The sequence below is a fragment of the Nipponia nippon genome, unplaced genomic scaffold (assembly GCF_047370975.1).
Source record: "Nipponia nippon isolate SJK-2023a ecotype South Korea unplaced genomic scaffold, ASM4737097v1 scaffold_27, whole genome shotgun sequence".
Classification (NCBI taxonomy): domain Eukaryota; kingdom Metazoa; phylum Chordata; class Aves; order Pelecaniformes; family Threskiornithidae; genus Nipponia; species Nipponia nippon.
This window is the reverse complement of record NW_028262344.1, coordinates 1,671,940-1,697,347: the sequence shown is the minus strand read 5'-3', so window position 1 is coordinate 1,697,347 and position 25,408 is coordinate 1,671,940. Positions and strand designations below refer to the sequence as shown.

Genomic DNA, 25,408 nt, shown 5'->3' with positions numbered 1-25,408 from the left:
TAATTAAACCAAAATTGGAGCAAAAGCAGGCGAAAGGAATAAATCTATTTGTTCTCTTTGTGCTTCCTCCCCACCCTGGAGCGGGATGCCTCGATGCTTTATGCTGAGCTGGTCTGTGCAGAATGAGCCCTGCCCTCATTTTTGCTGTTGTTTTTCCCCTCCATCCTTTTTTCTGGGAGAAGTAGTTTGCGTTTAGGTTGGGGACAGAAAGACGTAAGTTGACTTTTACCTTTTAGCTGGCTTCTGCTTCAGCAGCGAGGCACGCACCCACAGGGTCTGCACCCGCTCGGCGTCCACCTCGCTAGCTCCTTTCCTGCCTGGATGCCAGGGAACCATATAAAAACTGGAATATTTGGGCGTTTTTTTCCTCCCTTTATCCCTGGAAAGCACACACTTGCTTACCCAAACCAGTGGGTTTAAGTGACAGCACCTTTGCTTTCTCTGCAGCAATAAAGAGGAAGGAAGAACGCCGAAAATATATGACATATTGGCAGAATTGTTTCTAACTAGAAGGTTTTTCAAAGTTGTCTAAGTGTCAGCAGCTCTTCTTATAGCCTGAATTTATTTGGCATGGTGTCACAGTTATCTCTGTTAAACAAGTCCTCATATGCACCTTTCAGAGCTTAAGAACACCTGAGGGAAAATGTATTAGGATCTCTGCTTTCAATCTTGCTGTAACTTCTGCCTTACCGAAGGGCGGGAGGAAGGAAACGTAATGCTGCTGCTGGGGATTTTTAAATTTATTTATTTATTTTCTTTTTAATCCAAAGTGACTTTCGTGTTAGGGAAAGGTGTTCTGGTTGGCAGCCCCTTGGAGGTTTATCCCCGGTGGCCGCGGATGTGCCAGGCAGCGTGGGATGCCCCGAGCCCATGGTGCTGGCACCCCCCGTGAACCCAACTGCTTTGGTGTTTTTTCCCGTGATAATGCCATCTTTGCACGTTCACCCATTGGAGGGAATTACAGGGATAATAAACTTCAGATGCTCGTGAAACTCTCGCCCAGAGAGCAGGTGGAAAAGAAACCCAAGCAAAAAAACCCTCAAGTATTCTGCTGTTTACTGGTGAAAGTCTTAAAAGAAAATGGGAGCTGGACATAAACCCATCCCTGGGGCAGCTGGAGCTACACCTCTGCCCCTTTCATGTACCTTTAGGTTTCTTTACTCCTCCTTTGGCTATGAAGCTGCACATTGATCCTCAAAAAATAAGGGTTATAAACCCCCAGCTTGTGCAGGGAGCACCCTGGCTCGGCATCGTGCTTCTCCCAGCCAAGTCCGCAGTCGATCTTTGCTTTCGTGCCACTCGCAGCATCAGCAAGTTGAAAGACTCCATCATACAAGTCGCTAAACAAAATCCAATTAAGCAGCGGTGTTAGAAATGTAATTGTTACAAAAAGTGGCGCGTCTGATGGCGAGATGTTATTAAAAAAGTATAGAAAACAATTTGTGCTTTCCCTCCCCCCTTTCCTATCATGCCACAAACCCTTCAGATTGCAAGTGTGCCATACAGCCGTTCTTCCAGCCTACAGCCCCTCTCTTAAAAGGTTATTCCCTGCGAGGAAAGTGAGCTGGAGCAAAACATATGTTGCCAAAGTATCCTTTGCAACGCATTTCTGGAGTGAAATTAATGCTATTGCTTACAGAGGTAGAAATGCAGTTTATTTAGCTCGTTAGCAGGAAGGACAGGGGTTTGGCGTGGCAGGGGGTCCCACGGCTCCCCTGGGGGCTGGGACGGATGAAGGGTGGAAAAGAGAATGATTTTTCTCCTTGCAGCATGGGGAAGGCTGGGCTGGCGTGGACCTGCAGGCTGGGGTTGGTCCTCGAGCATCAGCCAGTGTCCGAGGGCACCGCGGCTCTGGGGGACTCACCCAAGGTCGCAGATAATTTGGGATGGGGAAGCCCCAGATGTGATGCACGGTGCAACCCCCGAACCGTCCCCACTTGCTGCGGGGGGGTTGCAGGTTCGGGTAGGGAAGTCTGCATTGCTTCAGTGCAGGTTCGGGGAGGGAAGTTTGCATTGCTTCGGCGCTGGTTGTCTAAAAGTTTTGCTGCCGGGACAGACCTGCTTTTCCTCCTGCCTTTGCTCAGAAATAAGGCTTAATCCACTTGTGCTGTTAGAGTGCTTTGCGAGCCTCACATGCACAGTGCAGCTAATGACTAAATGTTATTACTAGTATTATTTTTACTCAAAAAGCTTTTCAAACAAACATTAAGCCATCTGTTTCTTGAGCAAACCCTCGAGGTTATGTTTCGTCCTAACTTTCTGCTATTACTGTTACAGCGTGGCCGTTCAGAGCTGCTTCCCATTATCCCCCATCCCCTGGGAGACATGTCTAGCAACAGAAAGAGGTGTTGCTCCAGCAAAAGCCCGTGTAAAATCCTGCAGCCCGTGTTTGTAAGGTGATCGGGTGTGGGTGATACTTGTCCCCGGGGGGGTTATGATAACCGAGCATCCTATCCTGTTTTCAAGATCTCTTTCTGCTGGCAGACCGTGGATAGCTTCAGCCTCCTGCAAGTATTTGAAGTGCAGAGCATGTTTTTATGACTCTGATTCAGCTGAGCACTTAAAGAAGTGCTTGGAATTAGTGTGTGCTTATACATTTCCCTGACACCAGACTTATTTCCATGCAACAATAAGTTTAAAAAAACAAAACAAAACAAAACAAAAAAACAACCACTTGGTGAGGAAGAGGAGAGCGCTGGTCCCCTGCGGAGGTTTATCTGGAGTGGATGGCTTCATCATCCTGGCAGGCAGCATCACTCGGTACCCACTGGTGAACGTGGCAGAGACCTATTTCCCATGCAGGGATCACAGCAAGGGGCAAAGCCAGGCAGTGCCCTTCCAGCCAGGGCATCCCATGGGGAGCAGCGATGAGCCGGAGCCTCCCTGTGAGCTACGGGAAGACAATTTCGTTAAGGCCAAAAGGCAATTTCCAGCAGCTCTCTGCTTGTTGCCTGCTCCGGACGGACACATCTGGAGTGGGAGCAGGCAGGAGCCTGGGAATGCAGCTTGCACAGGCAAGAGACCATTAATTCCCATTTTTCCTTTGCTGAAGCAAATGACAGCAGAGGGGCACTGGGAAAGGTTAAGAAAGGATTCAGAGACTGGGAAAGGTAAGAAATATTCACTTTAGCTGTGGAGTTCAGCTCCTGAATCAAATTTTCCCCAGGTTTGGAGATGTTTAGTGGTGGGGATCAGCTTAGTAAGTGGAAAAGAAGTCTTGAGGATGAGCATCCACGAGGCATCATAGAGCAGAAAGGGATCCATGGTACAGAAAGCACAGCGAACCTTGAGATTTAACTGCTGGGAAACAAAAGCCAGGCCCTGTTGGCTTCCCTCCCAGAAGATGCTGCCCATGGTCATGTTGCTCTGCTTCAAATCTTCCACTACAATTATTTCTTCACCTTAATAATGGCCCTCAGTTTATTCGTTTGCAAAACACATGCTTTTTTTTTTTTTTTAAAAAAAAAAAGGCACTCAGAGGATTTCACGGCAAGCCAACCAGAAAGGAGATGAAGGCGAGGAATGCGCTCGTCCTGCAAGATGAAGAGCACGCCGTCGGGATGAGCAGCTCTGGGACAGCTTCAGGGCTCCTCTAGGATGGAGGCTGCCCTCTCATTGCCACTGACTCTTACAGGAGTGCCCTGGAGGGAGACACTCAACTGCAATCGTGCAGAAAGGAAAAGCGGCTCCGATGCCCCGCCGCTGCTCCAAAACCCCCCGAAAGCGCTCGGGCACTTTGCCATTCCTCTTCCAGGCTGCAGAAGAGACAGGCGCTTTCCTTCCCCCCCTTTCGCAGGATGCCAGGCTCGGTTGCTTTTTAAGCTTGGCTGCTGGCCTCACCCCAGCCTTATCTGTAAAACAGTCTAGAGATCAGCTAGAAGGGGAACTTTCAGATAACTGATCTGCTGTCCTGAAACGACCATGCTCCTGGCTTTGCATTGCGCTTACACGCTGCATAAATACATGTGCTTATATGTGCATGGACAGAGATACAAGCACGGCACGTTGCAGCTGATGGAGAGCTAAAGCGGCAGGGCAGGCTGCCTCCCCTTCTGGGGTTTTGGATGCCTGGAATGGGAAGGAAGATCAGCAGATACCATCCTTTCCCCTCTCTTTGCTCCTCTGAAGCACAACAGAGTCCCCAGACCATGAAGGGGAGAGAAGCGAGAGCTCGCTCACCCCAGATCTCCCAGAAATGGGGCTGCCTGTGGCACTGTGCAGCTGGGTGAGGGGATGGAGGGGGCCGGGATGCACTGTGGGATGGCGTAAAAAGAAGAAAAAAATGCTAACAAAAGCTTTCAGGGCTGTTTCCACGCTGGGGGGACCTGAAGGGTCCCCAAGCTGCTGTGTCCTTCAGTGTTAGTGTGGGTTGCACTGATGCATTGCTCTGTCTCTCCTGTCCCTAAGCCTCCAGAGCTGCGTTTGGGCTGAGCAGTGGCCTCAGTCATGTGGGTGATCAATCTGCCAGGGAAAGAAGTTCTTGCTTTGGCCAGTTTTTAGACTAAAAATCTCTTTTTCTCCTACCTCTAGAGAGGTGCGCGTGCCCCGGCTCAGAGCTCGCCTCTGTCGGTCAGTGCACTCAGTCGTAATAGGATAAAAAGAAAGTGATAATTGTAATCGATGCTTCTTACATCTTTATCACCCCCAGGACATGGAGTGTCATATATATTAGTGAATTAATGTCTGCAGTAGCTGGCAGCACTGCAAAGCTGTGTGCGAGGTGCCCATGAAAGGGGGTTGAGTGGAGCGGGAGAGAGCCGTGCTTGGCGACGAGCCCAGGCATCCTGCCTTGCTGCTTGTCCCCACCGGGGTCTGGCTCACGGGGACGGCACCTCGCTCTCAGCGGGTTTCCCTTTCTCCTGGGACAGCCCTGATCCTGCTGCCATCTCTGCTTGGGGCTCCCTGCCCGCTCTGCGGCCCCATCCCCACCCTGCTGCATCTCAGGACGGCTCAGCAGCCCCCGCCTGCTGTTTCCCCCATCACACCTAATCTAATTTATACACAGCTTTCTTCATATTTGTAAAACATAAAAAACCTCTTCCAACTAAGAGTCTACTTTCCATTCCCGTGATAGGTTATATTCTTCACTGCACGCACGCCTGCATATATTTGAACAAGTTTGATTCAGTGTAGCTGACACAAAAATCACTTAGTTGTTTCCCCTACATCATCTTAAGTTAATACTCCTGGCAAGTACAGGAGGCTTTTCAGCAGTTTTTCTATTTCAGCTCCCCTTGCTTCCTGCTCTCTCTGTTTCGCCTCTGCTGTAAAATTTCCCCGTGTCTAAGCAGCTGACCGTACCCCAGCAATTTGTACCCAATACGCTTGAAATAAAAAAATTGAAAGGGTGTCCATGGGTGCATGATGCGATGACCTGAGTCACTGAGCTGGATTACATTTCTACGTATCTTGTGCGCGCTCTGTGTTTTCAAAGGAAATGAAAAATAGGGAGCTGGAGACGTTGGGATCGTCTGCACACCCAGGTTAGGGCTAGCTGTGGTTTTATCATTACTTCTGGGTTGCTGCGAAGCCAGCTCTGCTCCTTTCTTAACTTTGGGGGGGGGTTTGTTAGTCCTTCGGTGGGTTTGGTTTAGCGCTCCTATGATGGAGAGGCTGGTCCTGGACTGCTGAGCAAACCATGAGGGCTCTGTGATGTTTTTGCATCCATCTCCCCTGTGGATGCTTCTGGGATAGGAGCTTTTTGTCCCAGCCGAGCCTTGAGCTCCTTCCAGCAGCAGCCCTGCACCGCAGCATCCCCGTGCCCGTCCCCTGGGCATCCAGCGGCTCGCGACGTAGTCCCCACGCACAGCACAGCCAGGAGCAGGTCTTGCTCTCGGTGTTTGTGCATATCCAAGCAGCTTTCCTGTACCCAGGATCTCCTGAGCCACCCCAGCAGAGGAGCAAATGTTCTGAGGTTAACTCCATCCGCGATCACAGATTGCTGCCAGTGATGGATGCATTGCTTGGTGGGGACAATCAATTGGTAAAGCAACCCTGTCTGGAATTTATTCAGGGTTGAAATGGGTTCCCCAGGCTCTAAATCTATCGATTCTCTCGGTGTAGGTTATTTTTACCATTATTTACGTGCTAGTAGCATCTAGGGGACTAACTCAGATCAGCACTCTATTGCATTAGATACTGCACGAAATGAGAACCGGCACCTCCTTCCTATGAAGGGGATTATAAATAAACAGGAGAGGCTGCGCAGGAGGGCAGCGACACTCTCGCATCCCTTATTTGCACGATGAAGATAGGTGACATGGCAAAGTTGCTTGATAAGCCAATGTCTGTGCAGGAATCTCTGCTAAATCTCTGCAGAGCCTGTGCACAGCCACCCCAGTGCTGACCTACGGCTCCAGCATCTTACCCCAATACCCAGCACTTTGGGGAAAATTGGCCCAGAAAAAGGATGGAGCAGTTGTTCCTGGGAAAGGTTAGCCTGGTGACTGAAGAGTCTCCAAAGAAATAAGCCTTGGGGAACAAGAGCTCCTAACATTAACTTTGCTAAAGAAAGAGGTATTCTTTTATGGCTGATGTACTAATTGTTTTACCCTTTTCCTATATTCTGCTATTGTGAGCGTGTTTTCATTCCGTGCATCTTTTGTGGCTGCTTCTGAAAAGCTGGTGCCTTATCATTCTCCTTTTCTTCATGTCTCTAAATATTTATCCTATAGTTTCAGTCGACGGGTAAAGAAACGCTCGCACCTTTTCTATTGCTTAACGTTGTCTTTTAAATTAATCTCTCAAAAAGTAATTGGGAAAAAGAGGAAGAAGTTAAAGCTGGATAAGAAGTTAGATGAAACTGCAACAAAACAAACTGCTATATTGAAATCCTTTCTTTTAGTTAAATTTCAAACTAAAAGTAGTCACAACTTCGACATTCACGTTTCTTAATTGCTTATTTTCCATATCCCCTGTAGACAGGATAAGAAATAATGGTCTTAAATTGTGGCAAGAAAAGTTTGGGGATGGTTATTATCATAATTTTCTAAAATTATGATAAATTTTCTAATTGCGGCGAGGGACGGGAGCGGATGACTCTCGATGCAGGGAGGGAGGAAAGACAAACTGGGCTAAATCTTTTTGAGGTCTCTTCGAGCCTTATTTTTTTCTCTCTGATGCTTTGTTTGAATCTGGTGTGCCCATCTCTCACATACGGCACTCGATATTTCCTGGGAGGCTGGTGAAATAGCCTTTGGCGCTTGAATCTATTATATAAGGAAAAATAATACTTTAACTTTTTGTTGCCTGCTTCGGACTCCGATCTGTCAAAGATTTACTTGAGTATTCGGCTTTCTGCACTGAGGATCACCGGGGCTATTTGCAGCAGGCGAAGTTAAGCACGCGCCTAAGTCTTTGGAGGACCAGGGACCTCATTTGTATTAAAAAATCCGAGAGAAATCCAGCCGATTGGCTCAGTTTAACGGGTTTTACTGGAAGCGACGACACAGGTGGATGGATGGGTATTCCTGCCCAGCCCCAGGCATCCTGCCTGCTTCATCAAAGACCCGAGGGCCATCATTTCACACAGACGTCCCCACCAGCCACCGCACAGCAATAGCTTTTTTTGCTAAGGATGTAATTCCCCTGTGGCAGAACCGAGTCGGTAAATGTAATGACAATGTAGGTGTTGCATGGTTAGCTCCTGCACAGCCCACCCAGCTTCCCCTCTTTTTAACTCCCCTGGAAATAAATGCTACTTTGTCAGTGGATAAAAAAAAAAAAAAAAGGAGCGGGGAAAATCTAGAAAAGGAATTGAAAATAAATTGCCTGCTTCGTTCAAATAACATAGCTGATTTAAATCAGGGAATGAACTCTCTTGAATTTCTGGGTTGTAATGAGGACAATGCAGACTTATTGTTCGGAGTCTTTCAAGCAAGCTGTATCCAAAACGCTCAATAGAATTAAGCTCTGATCCTGCAATCACTTACGCCCATGCGGAACTGGATGGCTTCACTGAAGATATTAGGCAGGGTTATTCATAGCGTTAAGCATGTGTTTAAGTCTTTGCAAGAATAGAGCTGTGCATAGGGAGGGAATTAAGCATCTGAAGCTGGAGAAAGGGGCATCAGGGATGTCCTCTGCACTGCTCGCAGCCCAGACGCAGGGTGGTGGGCTCGGGCATGCTTCACGGCGCTGCCCGGATTTGCTTGTTGGTTTAATTCCCGGCATTTTTCGTATTCCCGCTGCTCCTCTCATTTCAACGAGCTTCTCATTTCCCACTGTTTGTTTAGTCTCAGTGCTGGACCCTGCTCAATATTTGCCTTCTCATCCCTACGATTTGGTCTTATTTCCATGTATTTAACATATATATTTGTTGCTATCTGCCCAGTAATCACAACCGCTTTCCCCTGCTGCTTCCCTTTTCCCTGCTCAGCCCGAGGAGCAGCCTTGCGGAGGGAAGCCTCCGTGGCTTTCCAAAGGCAGGATGCTCCGAGCGCCAGCAGATGCTGGAATCTCATTGCAAACCAGAGCAGGAGATGCAACAGCAAAGCCACGGGTTCAGGTTTTTGTTTCTGAGCCACAGAAAGGCTTCCATAAAAGCTCAATACCTTAATTATTTTTTTTGTGCTGTGTGTGAAAAGGTTTTTCTCCAAGTCTGAGGAGGCAGGCTATTTCCCTCGGTGATTTACTATCTTTTATCCAGGGACCTTGAACCTCTCTATAAATGGAATTCCCCCGCTGCTCTCTGCTTGGGGCATTATATTGGCCACTTTAGCGAGAGGAAAACCGAAGCACACAGATAGCTCCTGTGACAGAGGGACCGAGGTGCTGCAGTCTGGCAGGGCACAGTGTGCTGCCTGCTCTGCCTGTTTGCTGCCTGTCCGGAGGGACAGAGCTGCGGGATATTCATGTGCCCAACAGTGGGTTAATCCATGCAGGTACACATAACCGCAAATGCCGCCTTCTCCCCATCCTGCTGCTCGGTGTGGGGACAGGCGATAGCCCTCCCGATGCCAGGGGCTTGCCTCATGCTGCCGTGACTTTGAGAGTGCTGGAAAATGGGAATAAAGATGCAGAAGAAAAGAAGAGAGAGGGGAAAAAAAGATGCACTGAGCGAGGCACAGGCTGGAATTAGAATACACTGTTTTGCTCCCAAAAAAAACCCCCCAGCCTATTGTTTCATATCAGGTTTCCTCTTGAGCAAGCAATTGTGAAGCCAACCTGTCCCACGAAATAAGCTGTCACTCCACGGGCTGAACAAACACTATTGATTGCAGCGTGGGGGGAGCCAGTGGCTCCCGGCGGGGCTTGTTCAGCGGGGAGCCGGCTCCCGCTGCCATCCGTCGGGATTTGGCAGCTGGCTGATGCGCAGTGGATCGGCAGAGCTTGGGCTGCGGGGTGTTGGACATCTTGGGTGGCACCTCAAAGGTGCATCAGCAGGTAGCGGCCAAAATTTTGGAAGGAGGATCTGGGTTTTGGCAGTAGAGTTGCTCTTTTCTGACATGAGGTTTTTTTTTCTGGCTTTTCTGGCATACATTTTTTCTGTTGGGAGGCCAGGACCCTCCAAAATCACCCCTGTGCTGCCTTTGCAACCTCATCCCCCCGAGCACCCCGGTACACCAGATCCCGTGGGGATCGCAGCGTCTCCCCTCCTCCTTATTCCCTCTTCAACTTCCATCAGCTTCGTGCTTTGCTCTAACACAGGCTCTTGCTTGTTTTTATTATTTATTTGAGCTGGCAGCTCTCTGTTTTGTAAAAATCCCCCCCCGCCTCATCCTGTCCTTCATTGTACCACACTCGAGGCATCTCTGTCTTTCACCCGTGCTGCTATAGCAACTGTTGGAGATGCTACAGCAAGGCCGTCCTGGCCAGGGCCATCTGCACGGGAACGATACCTACTTCAGGCATTTTTAGCACCGAGCAGGTAATGCTACATGTTGCAAAGAGCAACCATTGTGGCTCTGGAGCAATATCACCACCCGGAGGGTTTCTCAGCTAATAAACCCCCCCTGTAGCTGCAGAGAGGCATGTTTCTGCAGCTCGCTTGGCAATTGCACGCATACGATAGTCTTGTGGTGAGTAGACCCAAATGCATTGGCTGTAATCATCCGTCACGTTTATATACTGCACTTCATCCCAAAGGATTCCAACGCGCTTCGCAGCAGACGTTGTGCAATGGGATCCATCACCCGGCACTGAAGCGCGGCCGGATCCTGCCGGGATGGAGCACGGCAGCTGTCGAACACGGCTTTATGCCGATGGCTGTGGGGGGAGCTCATGGCCCCTGCAAAACCGCAGGAGAGGTGTGGAGGGGATGAAGCCCGTCTCCAGATCAGAGCTGGGGATCTCAGCCTGCTCCTGGGTCCCGTCCCGCAGCTCTCGCTGGTCTTTCAAGCCCCGGCTCCACTCAGGCGCACTCAGACCTGCCGTAGCTGGTGCAGCAGGTAAGCCTGTGCCTGCCATAGACAAAAAATACTGTATTTTCCTGCAGCTTCTGGATTTGTCGTGTCTGAAGCAGATAGGCTGATCGATGGGGTTTGACACGGCCATAGCCCAAAGTTGCCTGCCACGACAGTGCTGTTAACGAACAGATTTAATAGCAGCCGTGCGAGTCACTTCATAACCACAGTAATCGCCGTGGCGCAGGCAAGATTCACTTACTTTGCAAAGAGATGATAAATACACTCTAGTTTCCCCTGTGCACATTGCTCTTCTCCACGAATGTTTTGGGTGAGATGGGAGGAAGATTGGTGTCTCCCGACACCAGCTGGAGGTCTGGATGTGTCACCGCTACCCTCTTCACTTGCCTCCCCGCTCCGGGGCTCTTTCTAAAACACTGTTGTCATCTCAGTTTCTCATCCTCTCCCACATCCCTGGGCTGTTTGAAGCCCGTCTCCAGTCCTCTCCCTGCTCAGGGACGCCTGGGGCTGTGTCGTGTCACTTGTCACCCCCGCTGCAGGTCGCTGGCTTGGGGAAGTCCCCTGGATCAAAGGCGGAAAGGTGGGAAACCACCGCATGCCTCTTGCAGCTTGGGCTGGCCCACGGTTAATGCGATCAGACAAGTTATACAGTAACACACTGGTAATATCCCTGCTAACGCGCTCAGGTCCCCAGCGAGCGCTGCAACCCTGCCAGCCAGCTAATGAGCTGCGCTCCTTGCATTATCCAGTGTAATTGTCTTCGTATTAACAGGAATAATCTGTTAGTGTTAACGCTCTGGGCCAGGATTCACGTGGTCCTCTCTGCATCCCAGCTGTGGGTGCTTGGGGTGAAAGCGGGGATCCCCACGCACCCTGCGACCTGGGGTCCTGAGGGCAAAGCTCCCCAGCCCCTCGCCGGCCTGAGGCTCCTTTCGACAAGTATTGCTCTTTCCATCCTGTAAATGGGATCATCTTTTAAAATATTTTGAAATCTACTGACAAAAAAAGCACTCTGTCAGAGGTAGATATTATTGATGTTGTTATTATTGCATCTCTCGTCTCTGCTGCAAAGGATGCCTGACCATGCTGACAGCTGCTATTAAGAAAGTTGCACAGCCAGTGTTTCTGGAGATATAATTCTTTCTGAGCAAAGTTAAACACTAAAAGGGGTTATTTCACGAAGTAAAAGCGAGAGCTGTGAAAAAGTTTGCCTGTGACATGTGAATAGTAATCATGTTGTATATTATCCGGAGATAGACCTATTACGAGATCCCTCCGTGCTCTTTACAGACGCAGCAAAACCCGTTATCCCAATTCTGCAGCTGCAAAGGGTAAACTGGGTGAAACCTTCCAGGTGTTCAAGACAAACAGGGGGAGAAATTACATTTCTGTTCAAGGAATTTCTCATGCTACAGGGCTGAGAAACACAAACGGATTATTTTTCCCAATATAGACAAAACTTTGAGCACATGCAGACCAATATATGGCTTCAGCCCCTTTATGGCTTTAACATAAAACCAGGAGACATGGTGGCTTGGGTTGGATTTTCTATTAGGTGTTAGAATAGCAGGAGGGGGAGAGAGACAGATGGACCGGAGCAAGCACAGAGCACGCATCAAAGCCTGCACCTCCACTCGCTAACTCCTGAGCATCTCTAATAAGCACCTAAAGGGACTGGGCTGGCACTTGGGTGACTGCCATGCAAAGGATGGAACAGAAAAGAGCAGGGAAGGGGATTCCTGACAAGATCCATTTTTTTTTAAGAATTCTTTTGAGCCCTGCTCTGGTTTCCCATGAGCTGAGCAGCGGGGACCAGCCTTAAAGCCCTGTCCCCGTCCCACTGTCACCCAGTGCTCGGGGACAGCCGAGATGTTTCATGCCGGCATCATCGCCCAACTCTTGGCTGTCGCTAGCAAGTGGCACAGGCTGCCATCCATTAGCAATTTCCCCAGCGCTGCGATTTATCCCTGTCATTTAGGGTTCATGTGCTATTATTTAGTCTATTTCCAAGATCTTATTACATTTTTTATTCATAGGGAGGTTAGATTTATATATTGAAGATCAATAAAAGGCTCTATCATGGCTACATTATTAATAAGGAATACATTATATGTAGACAGACAGCCCACTCTATTGGATTTACTTAGTATATATGCTTTTTGGGGGCAATTCTGAAAATTTACTACCTGTTCGATCTCTCTTCCTCTCCTTGCCTCTCCCCGGGCACCCATCCCTCCCTCCTTCTGCACGGGGATAATAACAACTTTATTTAGCAGCATATGTCCTTTGTCCCTGCAGATGACACTGGCGTGCCTCTATCCTCTAACAGCCCCTAAATCTGCGCGAGAGGCAGGGCGTGTGCTGCGGGAAGAGCATCATAGTCACTGTCTCTTTAGTATTATGCCCCTTTATTCCCTTTCTGCTTTATCTGTCCCACCATGGCTGGAGAGGGAACACATCTGTGGCCACCCCCAGCACCTAATAGCGATGTCCCTGCCACAGGTAGGAAATCGAGGCAGCAACGTAAATTAGGAAAATTCAGGATAAAATCAACTGCGGATGCTTGATCGTGGGTAGGACAACCCTACAGCACAAGCACAGAAACTCAGGCTCCTGCTCCAATCTCTCCTCTCAATTCAGATACTGTGCCTTGTAGCCACCAAGCCAGGGATTCACCATCACGTGCTTTCAGCTATTTTGCACCTTTTTGCACTCTGCTGTCCTTCCAGCTCAGTTCTCGCTGTTATTTATGCAATGACATCTTCCAGAGGTGTAAAGGGAGAGCGTGCACCCGCCGTCAGGCGTCCACACACACGGCTCACGCCTGTTTGGCTGCGCAAAGAGCTGGGGAAGGATTTGCCCAAGGTCACGCAGGGAAGGGACAGAAAAGCTCCGCGAGCAGCTGCTCAGCCCCAGTGCCGAGGTGGGGACGGCTCGGCAGCTCCTTGTGCCGGCGAGGGCTGGGCTCGGCACGGGCGACCCCCGTCCTCCCCGGCCAGCTTCCCATGATGTACCCGCTCATAAATCTAATTCAAATCAGCAGTAATTAACTCTAATCATCATAATTTGCAGAGAGTGGGAAAATATTAGCTGGAACAATCAAGTCCGATCAGTCTGATGCTTCCTTTGCCTGGGAAACCTGCAGGGGGATAAGCCGACTTATCCACACCGCACTTGTACCTGTCAAGTTTTTACAAGTACATGAACCATCAGGCTCATCAGAAGTGATTCCAGCTACAGTTCAAGCTCTGACCTCTTTCAGCTAATTATCAGCACAGCAGTTAATCATGGAGAAGCCTTAACGGGTTAGTTCCTCCCTCTGCTCTGTTTGCGCTGGGCAGGGGACGCTGGATGGGCTGCCACGAGTTTGTGCGAGCTCTGCATGTGCTGGTTGACACGAGAGGGGCTGGTAGGGAATGCGCAATGGTGCGGGTTCAGCTCCGGGGTGGAAAATCAATAAAATGCATAGAGTTCTTGCATACTGAAACTGGCTTTCCTTCCCCTGGTGCTCTTAGCATTCAGGAGCTCTCCGCTCTTGGTCTTGAGCTCGTGCATAGAGGAGAGCAAAGAATATTTGGTTCAGAAGGTTTTACAAATCTTTAATTATCATCCCGTCTTGAGATCTTTGGGTGAGGAGTGTCAGGGAAGAGTTCTAAGGAAAATATCTAAGATAATACCACAATTACAATAAGCAACCTTCAAACACAAATAATACTATCTATTAATAAAGCATCAGATGTTGTATCTGCCCTTCTCTTGCTGGAGACCCCAGGAGTGCCCTGAAGCGGTGGCAGCCCCGTGGCGACCAGCGGATGGAGGTCCAGCTGTGGCAGAGCAGCCTGCGACAGCAGCACATCTGGGGAGCTGGCAGTTCGGATGCTGGAGAGCGTTTATAGACGTCAGCGGGAAGGCAGAGCTGCCAAACCCCTCCCTGGCTTCGCTCTCCGTAGGGAGCAGAGGGAAACAGTCACCCAGAGCAGCGTGACGGAGAAAGCTCCTCTCCACTGCCCCCCTTCCCTGATTATGATTTGCTCCTCCGCCGCCTCAAATGGCACTTTGCTGTCTGCGTGCAACATCACCAGCCACGCGTTGGCATGATTGATGCCTAATTACTGTCACGGCACAGGATGGCCACGGCTCCTGAACATTTCTTGCCCTCTGCATGGTAAAACCCCTCAAGGCTTTGCTCAAGCCCTCAGTGCTTTCCAGGCTGTCCTGTGTGAGGCTCAGCCCTCAGCGTGGTTGTCTCTGCCTTTGAAACAAATTTAAAGTAACAATCTGATCTGTTTTTTCCCCAGCTCTTCTGAAATTCATATCTTTCCACCATGTTCCCAGAAAAAAGGCAACCAGCCGGTCGGTAGTGATAATCTTGCAAGGTTCCAAATCATCTCTCTTCTGCTCGAACTAAACTGTGTCCCTGATCAGAATGAAATCAGGTATTTAGCAGCATTAAGTACTTTTAACTACACTATTTATTATGCTGTGGATTGCGGTTTGTTACAGGATTTCTCAGCCATTATATGATTTTGGAAGGGATTTTTTTTTTTTTGTTCTCTCAGGAGCTTGTAGCACTTAAAATTGTGTTGTATAATAGTATAATCATCTAAATTAAACGTGTCTCTGCTGTATGATGCTTTATGTTAATTTTACAGTGCAATAGCAGACGCATAAGCAAGCAAGCTGTAGATGGGCAGGATAGCTGTGAAAACGTACTGGTCCCGACGCTGCTCCTTCTGGGTGTAAATTAGGAGATGCTCCAGCAAGCACGGTGCAGCTACACCGGCTTAAAGCTGGCAAAAGGATGGGACCCACCGGCTGCCCCGGCTGGGGATACGCACAGCAGAGCTCCCGGCAGCGATTGCTCCCCAAGTGGCTACCATTTTACTCAGAGGGCTTTTTTTTTAATTATTACTATTATTTCCTTGATGGAAAAGCTTTTGCATCATACATCAGCGCCATGCTCGTGACGGCTTGGCTTCAAACCTCCACATCTCGGGGTGAGTTTTGGCCTTCAAATTCCCTATGGATTCTCCATCCTTTGAGAAATCGCCTTCGCCCTCTGCCTCCGGAGCCCCAGCCTCGATGGGCTGCTGTTCTCCTGCAGCCACCGGTCCCTGGGGACGATGCGATGGTGTCCCCAACGAAGACTGCTTGGCCACAGCAGGGCTGGGGATGGCTCGAGGTGGGTGCAACGGGGCTGGGCTCGGGGCTCGCAGAGATGCAATTTATACATATATTAATGCACACTCCATTGCTTCTCCATTGCCCTTGCCCAGATGCTTGCATCGTTGCCAAAGGGGTACAAAATGCAACTACAGTTGGCTAATTAGCACCCAACGAGGTGAAATGCTTCTCTAAAATTCAGTGGGTGATTTGGGGCAGAATAAGGGGCCAAACCTGAGATTTCCAGGGGCATTTCAGAGTCGTACAGCTCCCAAGCTTGGAGTCAGCAGCCGGAGACGCCGAGGCACGGCACGGGGCAGAGCAGACAGGTTAACCAACAGGTTGGAGAGAAATTGGTATGCAAGCTACAACCAAGGCAGCCTTTATATCAGAGCCTCACAAAGGCAATTCTCAGCAATTGATATAAAAAGGTGTCAGTTCTGGTTTAAGTACTGTATTACCAGCAAAGATTTATCTGCTTCAAAGGCAGGCCTCATGCCACCGAGGGAATAAACAGCTCTTCTCCTTATCTCTTTCGCATAGCGCAATATTTTCTCTGTTCGACTTTGGCTCGAAAAAGACTTTTCCTTCCACTTTCTTATTTGCATATTGTAATTTAGAGCAACCCCCCCAAACCTCCCTGGAAATCTCCCAGGGAAAATGGCTTATTGGGGTCACTGGGGGGGACGGAGGGGTGGCTTGTGCCCCCCTGGGAGGCTGCAGGAGGGGTGCAGGGGGATGGAGGGGAGGTTTCTGCGGGTGCTGTGGTGGGCAGGGGCTCCCTTCCTAGAGAGCTGGTCCAGAAAACAGCTCCAGCGGTTGTAGCAAAGAGGAGGAGACCATTCCCCACTGGCCATCGGCTCTTTCTGTGCAGAAATCCTGGAGGAAAACTGCAAACCGCATCTCTGACCACCTCCGGATCCTGGCAGGGATGCCCTCGGTGCAGGGCAGTGCCACCACGGCCTGCTCATGGGCCGGGATGCAAGGAGCGAGGGATGCACGGGGCGGGGGGTCATCTCCCCACCGCTCTATGTGCTCAAAAAAGAAGGATGGGGGAGCTGGAGCAGCTGAGGAACCTGCGTGGCTCCGCACGGTGATGGAGTGGCTGCTTCGCTGCTGCTGGCTGGCTAGCAGGGTGGATAGATCAATAGATAAAACAGTTTTCACTAGCTCATTTGCAGAGCTGCTGAGTTGGTGCCGTACCTGGAGCTGCATGGGAATGAGCCGGCCTTGGCTCTGGGGCTTCGCTGAGGTCGTGGAGGGGGAGAAAGGAGAGGTTGCAGGATGCGGCCGGGCTGGGGCTCACCCCGTGATGGGGCTGGGGCTGAGCTGCTCCGTGGTGGAAGGGGCCCCGCCAGACCCAGGCAATGCTGCTGCTGCAGAGCTTCCCAGGCTTTTCCAAGTAATTCCAGCGGACCATTTTTTAAATTATGTCTTTAAACATATTTATACAGGCCACATATATTTTACATGCCTGCACAATGCATTTTATGAAGCATATAAAAAAAGCAGATAGAAATTATCTTTTTCTCCTGTACAGGTTGTCTCTTTTTTTTGGGGGGGGAGAGATAACAAGGACCTATTTCATTTTGCTGTTTGCTGCAGGATGCCATGCAATAAATTGAGAAGGAAAGTTTTGAAAAATGCTTCTTTCCCCCCCCCCCCCCCTTTTTAATGCCATTCTAAGCTGGAAAGAGCCAGCAAATGGAAAACGTTATTTGCAGGCTATCAGCTCAGAGTCCCTTTGCTCCCCTCTCTTGTTTGCTCACTGAAATGAATGGGCTCTTTCGGCAGCAAGGATCATAATGCTAATCGGAACTAAAGAGCATTGTGTTTGCAAAGAATCAAGGATCTTCCCCTTTCCAAACTTTGCAAAATGGTTCTTCAGATATTTGGGAACAATTAGATCAAGCTCAAGCGAAAGCTGCTGCCGGGCGCTGATCGGCAGCTCTCCTCTTCATCAAATATTCAGCATGGATATTTCATTATCAGCCTAATTCATACGCTGCATCCACGGCTGGGTGGTTTTAGAAATTAAACTGTACTTTCACCTCTAACAAATGCAGTCCCTGGCAGGCGGTGAAGTGGAGAGAGGCTGCTACGGCGCTGACTTACGGAGTGGGGTGGGAGGGGGCTGCAGCAACCAGGGCTGTGCGTGGCTTCACCTTTCATAAGCAAAAAATTAATCACATCCAAAGCGATCCGGTGAATGAAGCTAGCAAGCTGTGCAATTACAGCAATGTACAGGAGTTAATTAGTCACTTGCCTTTGCTGTGGAGAGAGCCCTGCGGAGCACCGGCGTGAGCTGCCGGGAGCTGGCGCCGGCAAGGGTTTGCTGGTGGGGCCGGTGCGTGTTCTGCACCTCAGGGCTGGGATGAACCAGAAATAATTCAGCTCTTTGGTGCTGCTAACCCTGACGTTTGGAGGAGCGATGATATGCTAACAGTAGGGCCATGCTGGTAGTGACAAGTGGACCCAAGCAGGACGGGAACCAGGGGAGGGGAGAGGAGATCTAGCTGCTCAGACACCTGGGATGTGTCGAGTTGTTGTGAATTCTGCTTTATATGCCCACAAAAACCCTTGTCTCAGCTATGGGAGGGTTTACAAGCAAATAAATCTGTTGATACTATGAGCCAAGACCCGTCAGCACCAGGCATTTCTGTCCAGCCCCAGCTTTACAACGCTGGCAATTAAACTTCTTGTTGGCACGCGGGTTCTCAAAAAGGTTGACAGCGTGTTCAGCTAATAGCACTGCTGGTGTTTCTCTGCTGCCTGCAGTAGTTTATGAGCACTTGAAGTGGCACAACCAGAGTCAAGAACACCCTCCCTCCCATGTACCCATCTTCTGAGACACAAGAGCGTCCGATTCCTCTTTGGGGCTCCTCAGACGGGAGTTTGTGTATGATTTAGTGCGCAAGCAGCAAAAGGGACTTGCCTGGGAAGCATCATTCCAGCACGTACTGTTAATCTGCTGAGTCTGGCATGTACCAGGCTCACCACGGGTGCATGAAACGGCTCCCCAGCCTGCACACAGAAGGACCAGCAATGCGCGGGAAGCATTAACTCCGGCTGCCGGCGCTGTACAAATGACCTGTGTGGGCATTGCCAGCGCAGCACGTCTGCCGTACAGCGAGCTCCTTGGGCGTGCACCGCAGTGCATGCTCAGGGCAACCCCCTGTAAAGCCACAAAAGCCTCCGGTTGTTCCTCTACAGCTTTTTCCCAGGTGGAAAAAGAGGACTCACGTACATGGGGAGCTCTGCAGCTCTGCATGGGCAGGTGGCACAGCGGGAGAGCCAGGGGCTGCTGGCCAGGGTGGGCAGCAGCCAGGAGGGCAGGATTTGGGCTCTGCAGAGCCCTGGCAGGGCTGGGGGCTCTGGGTGGCGGTGGGGGTGTGTGCTGGGAGCAGTACCTCACTGCTGGTGCTGGAGGAGCATTGCCTGTGTGTGTAGGAACCTTGCAGGGACAAGCTGTCCATCAGCAGGTGAAGCAGCAAAGCTGGATTCCTATGGAGTGACTCTTTTACGGGAGCTCTGTCTTCATAGGAACCCCAAATCTGTACAATTTGTAACCCTTTCGGCACAATTTGTTTGAAACAGGTCAGCAAACTGAACTGTTAGGGAGGGGAATGCACAGGCAGAGGCGTGCACAAGCCTCATGTCATTCAGAAACCGGGCTATGAGGGCCCATGGGCCTCTGATTTCACAGCAAAATGGTCAAAGGACACAAACGGTGCTGTCCTCGGGCTGTGCACATCTCAGAGGGCTCTACGGGGGACATCCATGTGACCGTCCACGCTGGGACTATCCGAGGCCAGGCGAGATGAAGTCAGCACGACGTTTTTCCACGGACTTCAGCTGCAGGGCTGCTTCCCTGGCGATCGACACATCTCCTAGGGAAGGGACAAACCTTCCAGGGGCAGCGGGTCTGGCCCAGGGAAAGACGCAGGTGCTCTGGCTCGCATGCGGTTCTGACCCGTCTCGGAGAGCTGAGCATGCTCGCTTGTCACATACTGCTGGTCACTGGGAATTCGATGGGTTTGTGCATCATCATCAGGGCTCCACTTAGCACAGCCGGCTGGCTCCTCTCCATGCAATTACAAATGCAGATGCTGGAGCAGCAGTGGGCAGCGTGCATGGCCGGACCAGGCACCTGCATACAGATCAGCCCCGGCCCGGAGCGACAGCGCTCGGCGGGCTGACACCCGCTTCACCGGGGAAGCGCCGGGCTGAGACGCCGGCTGTCGCGGCAGCAGCAGGGATGCTGGTGCGGGAACCTAATTAAGCACTTTATGCATGGGTGGTTGTAATGAAAACCATATTGCCAAGAGGACTGCTCTTGGCCATGCTCAGGATTCACCAGTCGCGAGAGAAATGTTTAAAAAGCAAAGGAAAAAGCCCGATGCTTTGCACTGAAGCATGGCAGGTCTCTCCCACTCTCCTCCCCACCTCTTGACTATTAAAAAGCGTGGCAGGTGGAGGTTTCTCTAACCTGCCGAAGTATTTGGCCACCGGCTACCGGAGGCAGGAAAACTTTTGGATTTATTCATGGCCACCTGTCAGGGGCTGTCATTCCCCATGCTGAGCTACAGCCTGAAGTTTGCTGTGCTATAAATCAGCTCCTCTTGGACATCATAACTCTTCTTTATAGGCTCTTTCCCCCTCATAAATAAACCTCATTCCATATGTATATACTGCAAAAGGCAAGCCTGATTTGCAGCTCCGTGCCGGCTCAGGTGGCATCTCTCTGGCAGCTGATAAAGTGCCCAGGGAATCTCTCCAGTCCAGCTGCAGCCCTGCGTGGGATGCATCCCTGCGTGGGATCCCCCGGCCGAGGGGACCGGGACCTTCCAGGGAGACCTGGGCGAAGCAAGGATTGGGGTGGGTGCTCTTTCCCATTCAAATTCCCATACAGCAGAGCAGGGAGCGGAGCCAGTCACTCGGGAAGTCCTTCAGCCACAAAATCCTCTTTGCACGCAGAGCATAAATGCATTTACCGAAACTAGGACCAACTGAAGAGACATGTCATTAACAGAAGAACAAAAAAAGGAGATTTGCAAGAAGCGTGAGCAAATCGAGCAAGGTCTGAGGCTTGTTTTCCCTCCCCCTACACGCTCTCCTGGGGAGCAGACACAGCAGGGATGGAGGTGGCTCCCTGGAGGGATGGGATGGGGAAGGTGGCTTCGGTTTTTGCTCCGCTCCCTCCTCAGCATCCCCCGGCCAGGAGTGGGGAGGGAGCAGGGGTCAGCGCTCAGCCTCAGACAAAGACCTCGTTTCAGCCAAAACAGTCAAGCAATTTATGTCCCCCGCTGTCCAAATGAAGAATGGACCCCTCTATTTTTGTCCTCTGGCTGGTATTTTAATGGCAGATTAACAGGAAATAGGTCTAAAGGTGCAATCTGGCTTTTTTTTTCCCCTTAAAGAGATTGCAGAAGTGCACATTGGCATTTGGTTTTTGCAATGGGCTTAAAGAAGGCACTGGCCAGCAACCCTGTCATGAAACCGGGGCCCAGGGACCTCTGAGAGCCCAGGGCTTGAAAAGAGAGACTTCACCCAACCCATCATAGCACTTTCTTCTGCCTTTATCGCTCCCACAGGGATCTCACAGGGATGCCAGAAATGCTGAGACCAGACTCAACCCAAGTGCGTGTGGATGCAATTCCCACTGAAGTCAATAAAAGCAGTTCTCATCCACCCTTCTCCCAATTTTCTGCTGTACCAGCACCAAATCCAAGGGAAGGGAGATGGAGCAGCCTGTACCCGGAGCACAACCATGGCATGCCAGGCCAGGAGGCCTTAAGTCTCTTTTTGAGCTCCTCCTTTGCCTGTTAGGGATTGCAAAGCTGGGGACGAAGGACACCATGGGGCGATAAATCCTGCCAGCGGAGCACTGCCCGTTGGTGCCCACGCTGCAGAGCAGCCCTCCCGCCCCGCTGAGCGACGGGCTGGCGCGGGGCTGACTTACTGCCACTGCCCAGATTATCACTCTGAATGGTTTAAGCTGGCAACTTCCTACGCAGAGAGATTAAGCCAGAGCGGAGCATTTTTTATAACTCCAGCAAGTTCAAGTTGGGGAGATGCAGGGGTGCCCTGGCACCGATGCTGAAGGGGGTGCTGAGATGCTGAGCACCTTGCAGACCCCATACCCTTTAGTTTTTGAGTCCAGAGCATGGGCTTTTCATCGTCCCTCCTTGCAAACCCCAGCTGCAGCCCCCTCCAAGCCCCGGCCAGCGTGGGGCTGGGCAGCAGGCAGCGTCAGGCAGGGTGGTGGGAAGGCAGGCAGCGGTCGGGGCCGGTTTCTGGCACAGGCAGCTCCCATCTTCTGGCTGCCATCTCCAGTCAAGATAGTTCACACATTATCTGCCTCTTGACTATTAACAAAGCCATCGGCGTCAGCTGCCAAGAATTACTTAGAAATCATAACGCAGTCTAATCAATACTGCTTTCACCCACGCAGGGAGCTGCTGGGGCGGGAGGGGGCAGCGAACAACATCTGCATCTAAAGCAGCCCACCACGCAGAGCCGAGCCGTTGCAGGCGCTTGCGGCTCGGCCATGCAGGAGGGTGCTGGGGTGGGTGTGCTCCCCACCCGGACCTTCCCCGGCGGCCGGGCTGGCTCCAGGCTGAAGCTGAGGTGTTTCCTTCCAGGAGAACCTGTCCCTCACCCATTTCTGAGCACTCAGGTCAGAGGGGATTCAGGGATGTCACTCTTGACTAAGGATGGATGAAGCACCCAAGATGAACTTTCCGTCACAGCTGAACACCGTCTCCTCCTTACCCTGAAGGACCCTGGAGCATCTCTTCCTTATTTGCCCCTTAAAATTAATATCACAATCAAGCACCTCTCCAGATTTATGCCGGTACGATCTCCGGTCCTGATGCAATGTCACACAGGTTTATGGAGATGCTGTTGATTTGGATCAGTGATCACAGTGACAAGAGTGCAATGCCAGGAAACTTCCCAGGGCCGCTCCTGATTTACATCTGTGATTCCGTTTAATCATAAGCACTGCCAATGCAATCCCAGTCAAAGGCAGCTTATACCAATGTGGCAAAAAATTTGCCCTATAAATTATCTTTAGAGCACAAGGATTTCAAGCATGCTTGTCCTAGATTAAGCCGCGTCCTTGTCAGTCTTGAACAAGAGAGGAAATAAATCCCTCTCTCCTTTTTTTTTGTCTGACCTACCTGGCTGGAAAGCCAAGACCAGGCAGGAGACAAGCCCTGCCCGCTGCTCCGGCTCCCCGTGCACGTGCCTTGTCTCCATCACAGTCGGCAGAAATATCGCTAGCATCCATTTCATTTCATCAGGAGGGAAACTGAGGCAGGGAATGAGACAAGGGAGGCTCCAAAGTCCCTTCAGGGCTTGTTGCGGAGCCAGGGAAGGAGCCTGGGGAAATAAGAAATGCCCTCTGAGGGAGGCTGGTGCTCCCCCTCCTCTGCGGCTGCCGGCATGTGTAATTAAATAATCAGTTATCGGTGCACGGGTTTTACGGGTGCGTTTACGCCCCTGTTGCAGGCAGGGGACGGCAGGCTGCAGGCAGGAGCGTGGTGCTCTGCCAGATGGGCCATCAAACCCCGCTGCTGGGCCGACGCGCAGCTCCGCTGCCTTCGCTTTTCTTGTTTGCAATGAATTTACAAATCCTTTAAGTATGGAAAAACTGAGCCTTCCCCCAGGAGAGACAGATGGCTGCAGAAGCATTAGAAAGGCAGGCAAAGCAGAGGGATTTTTTTGTTGTTTGGTGCTTAATATCTGTGTGCGTATATCTATGTACGTCTGCAAACGATTCATTGGCGTTTGACTCTCGTGCCCTCCTCCTCCTTTCGCCTTGGCGAGCGCAGGGGGCTGCAGGGAGCTGGCAGCCCGGCCCCCCTTGCCGAGGGTTTTGCTTTAATCCCTCTGGGGGAGCGGTAGGACCGATGCCGGGTCAGAATCAGCCCCCGCATCACCTCCTGTCCCGCTTCCCACTATGCAACCCCTGCAACAGCAGTTTCCAGCCTTGCTCCCAGGTGCAAAGCCCCGTGCCACGGTGGCTAGTTCTCTCCTTAGGGGCTTTAGCCAGAGGCAATGTCACCCTTCCCGTGGCTGCTCGGGGTGCTGTGCCGGGCAGGTTTAGGAGGTGATGGGGAGCGGGCCGGTCCTGGCACGGCAGGATGGCATCCTTCAGCGGGGTGAAGGCATCGCAAGGCAGCCTTTGGGAAGGCAGCCGCATGCACCTTTTTTATTTTTATTATTTTTTTTCTTATATAGCAGCAGCACTTTTCAAATTCTCAGCATCATGAGTCACCTCACATATTAAGAGCCCAGGCAAGAGGGCACTGGGCATGTGTGGGACAGAGATAAATCTGGAGCTCCATGCAGGGACGGCTGGCTGGTTGTTTAGTTATGGCACAGGAATAAATGTCTGCTTTGTGTCAGCTCTTTGCAAGGTCCTCCGATGTCCTTCCGGCTCCGGCTCCGCCGCACACATTCTGTCTCAGGCTGCACAAATACATCCACGGCCAGAAATTGATTTTCTAAAAATGTAATATGCACACAAAACCCAACATATATAAAATATGTCGGTTTGTGGGGGAACAATTGCACTTCTTTCCTGCCCCCAAAAAATCAATTGTAAGAGCGTATGTAAAAATACAATGGCACTAAACTCCAAATAATTAGGTGATTGTGCTAAGCGAACATCTTATTTAAAAATGGCTCAGCAGTACGCGGCTGGGAGACACAATCTAATCAGAAGGAACCAGGAAATGTAGCAGTTTCCAGGTGAGTAAGCTGAAATGCAGAAGTCATTGTATGAAAGGGAGGGGAAAAAAAAATCAGGGATGGAAATGACAAGGGAAGGAAAGGAGAGGAATCAGCTACACAGACAGGAGTAATAGCAGCACATTGCCGTCATTATTTCTGAGCGGAAAGCACAGCAAAAAGAATGAGGGGAAAACATGAAATTAAATCAAATATGATTACTGAACAAATAGAAAAGGACCAGCTCAGTGCTGTTTTTTTTTTTTTTTTCAGAGTGTGTTTGGGCAATGAGAAGGCCACTGGAGCGGAGGCAGGGATGGGAGAGGCTGGGGGACACGGGGGGAGCGGGGCTTGTCCCTCCATCACCCCCATCACACCCCACTGCAGCCTCAGCACAGCACGGATGCAGCCGCATCCCAGAGCAAATGATCCCTTCAGGTTGGGAATGAGCAGCAAGAACAGGTGGGAATCTGTTACCCTAAAAAATGTTTTTTAATCCCATTTTCATGCAAATGTCATTGCAATAAAGAACAAGGAAGTTCAACACAGGTACCAGGGCATAATTGCTTCTGAATAGATTGCTTTTTGGAAAAAAGCACTTTTTCTTTAATTTTGAGCTCCCTAGTGCACCAGCTGCTGCTTTAAACACCTCCAGTGCTTGCTGCTCCCATCACCGCTCGAGCAGCTCTCATAATCAACAAGCGTGGGGGCCCTTGGTAGCTTTGGCTCATCTGTCTTTCCCAGCGGCTCGTTCATCACCGGCAGCGGGGAAGGCGCTCAGTCCTCGTCATAGAATCATAGAATCGTTAAGGTTAGAAAAGACGCTTAAGATCATCGAGTCCAACCGTTAACCTATCACTGCCAAGCCCACCACTAAACAACGTCCTCCTCGTCCCCGCTGCATTTGCCGGTTGTCCCTTGAAGATGGTGGTTAAAGCATCACTGACGGCCACCGTGGTCCACCAAGACACTGGCTTCAGCAGCATTTTGCCTTTCAAGCCACCAGTGCCAACACCTCCCGGCACGATGCATCCCCCAAAAGCATCTCATGATGGCAACACCCGCAGCCCGTTCGCGTGGCCAGGACAAGATGCCAGGCCTGGGTTTAGGTCAGGAAAGGAAGGTGGAGATGGGGCAGTCAG

The 25,408-nt window shown here is 50.7% G+C and overlaps 1 long non-coding RNA gene across 2 annotated transcripts in view; it reads left to right on the top strand.

Annotated features, from left to right (window-relative positions):
• LOC148055024 (uncharacterized) overlaps positions 1-24,710 on the top strand; it is a 137,285-nt gene extending 112,575 nt beyond the window's left edge. Inside the window, exon 3 of one of the 2 annotated variants that reach the window (XR_015705991.1) lies at positions 24,540-24,710. This is a non-coding gene — a long non-coding RNA (uncharacterized LOC148055024). Of the gene's footprint in view, positions 1-3,470; positions 3,643-24,539 lie in introns of those variants that run through there. The other variant, XR_015705990.1, reaches the window with a different exon arrangement.
• Positions 24,711-25,408: the final 698 nt, after the last annotated feature.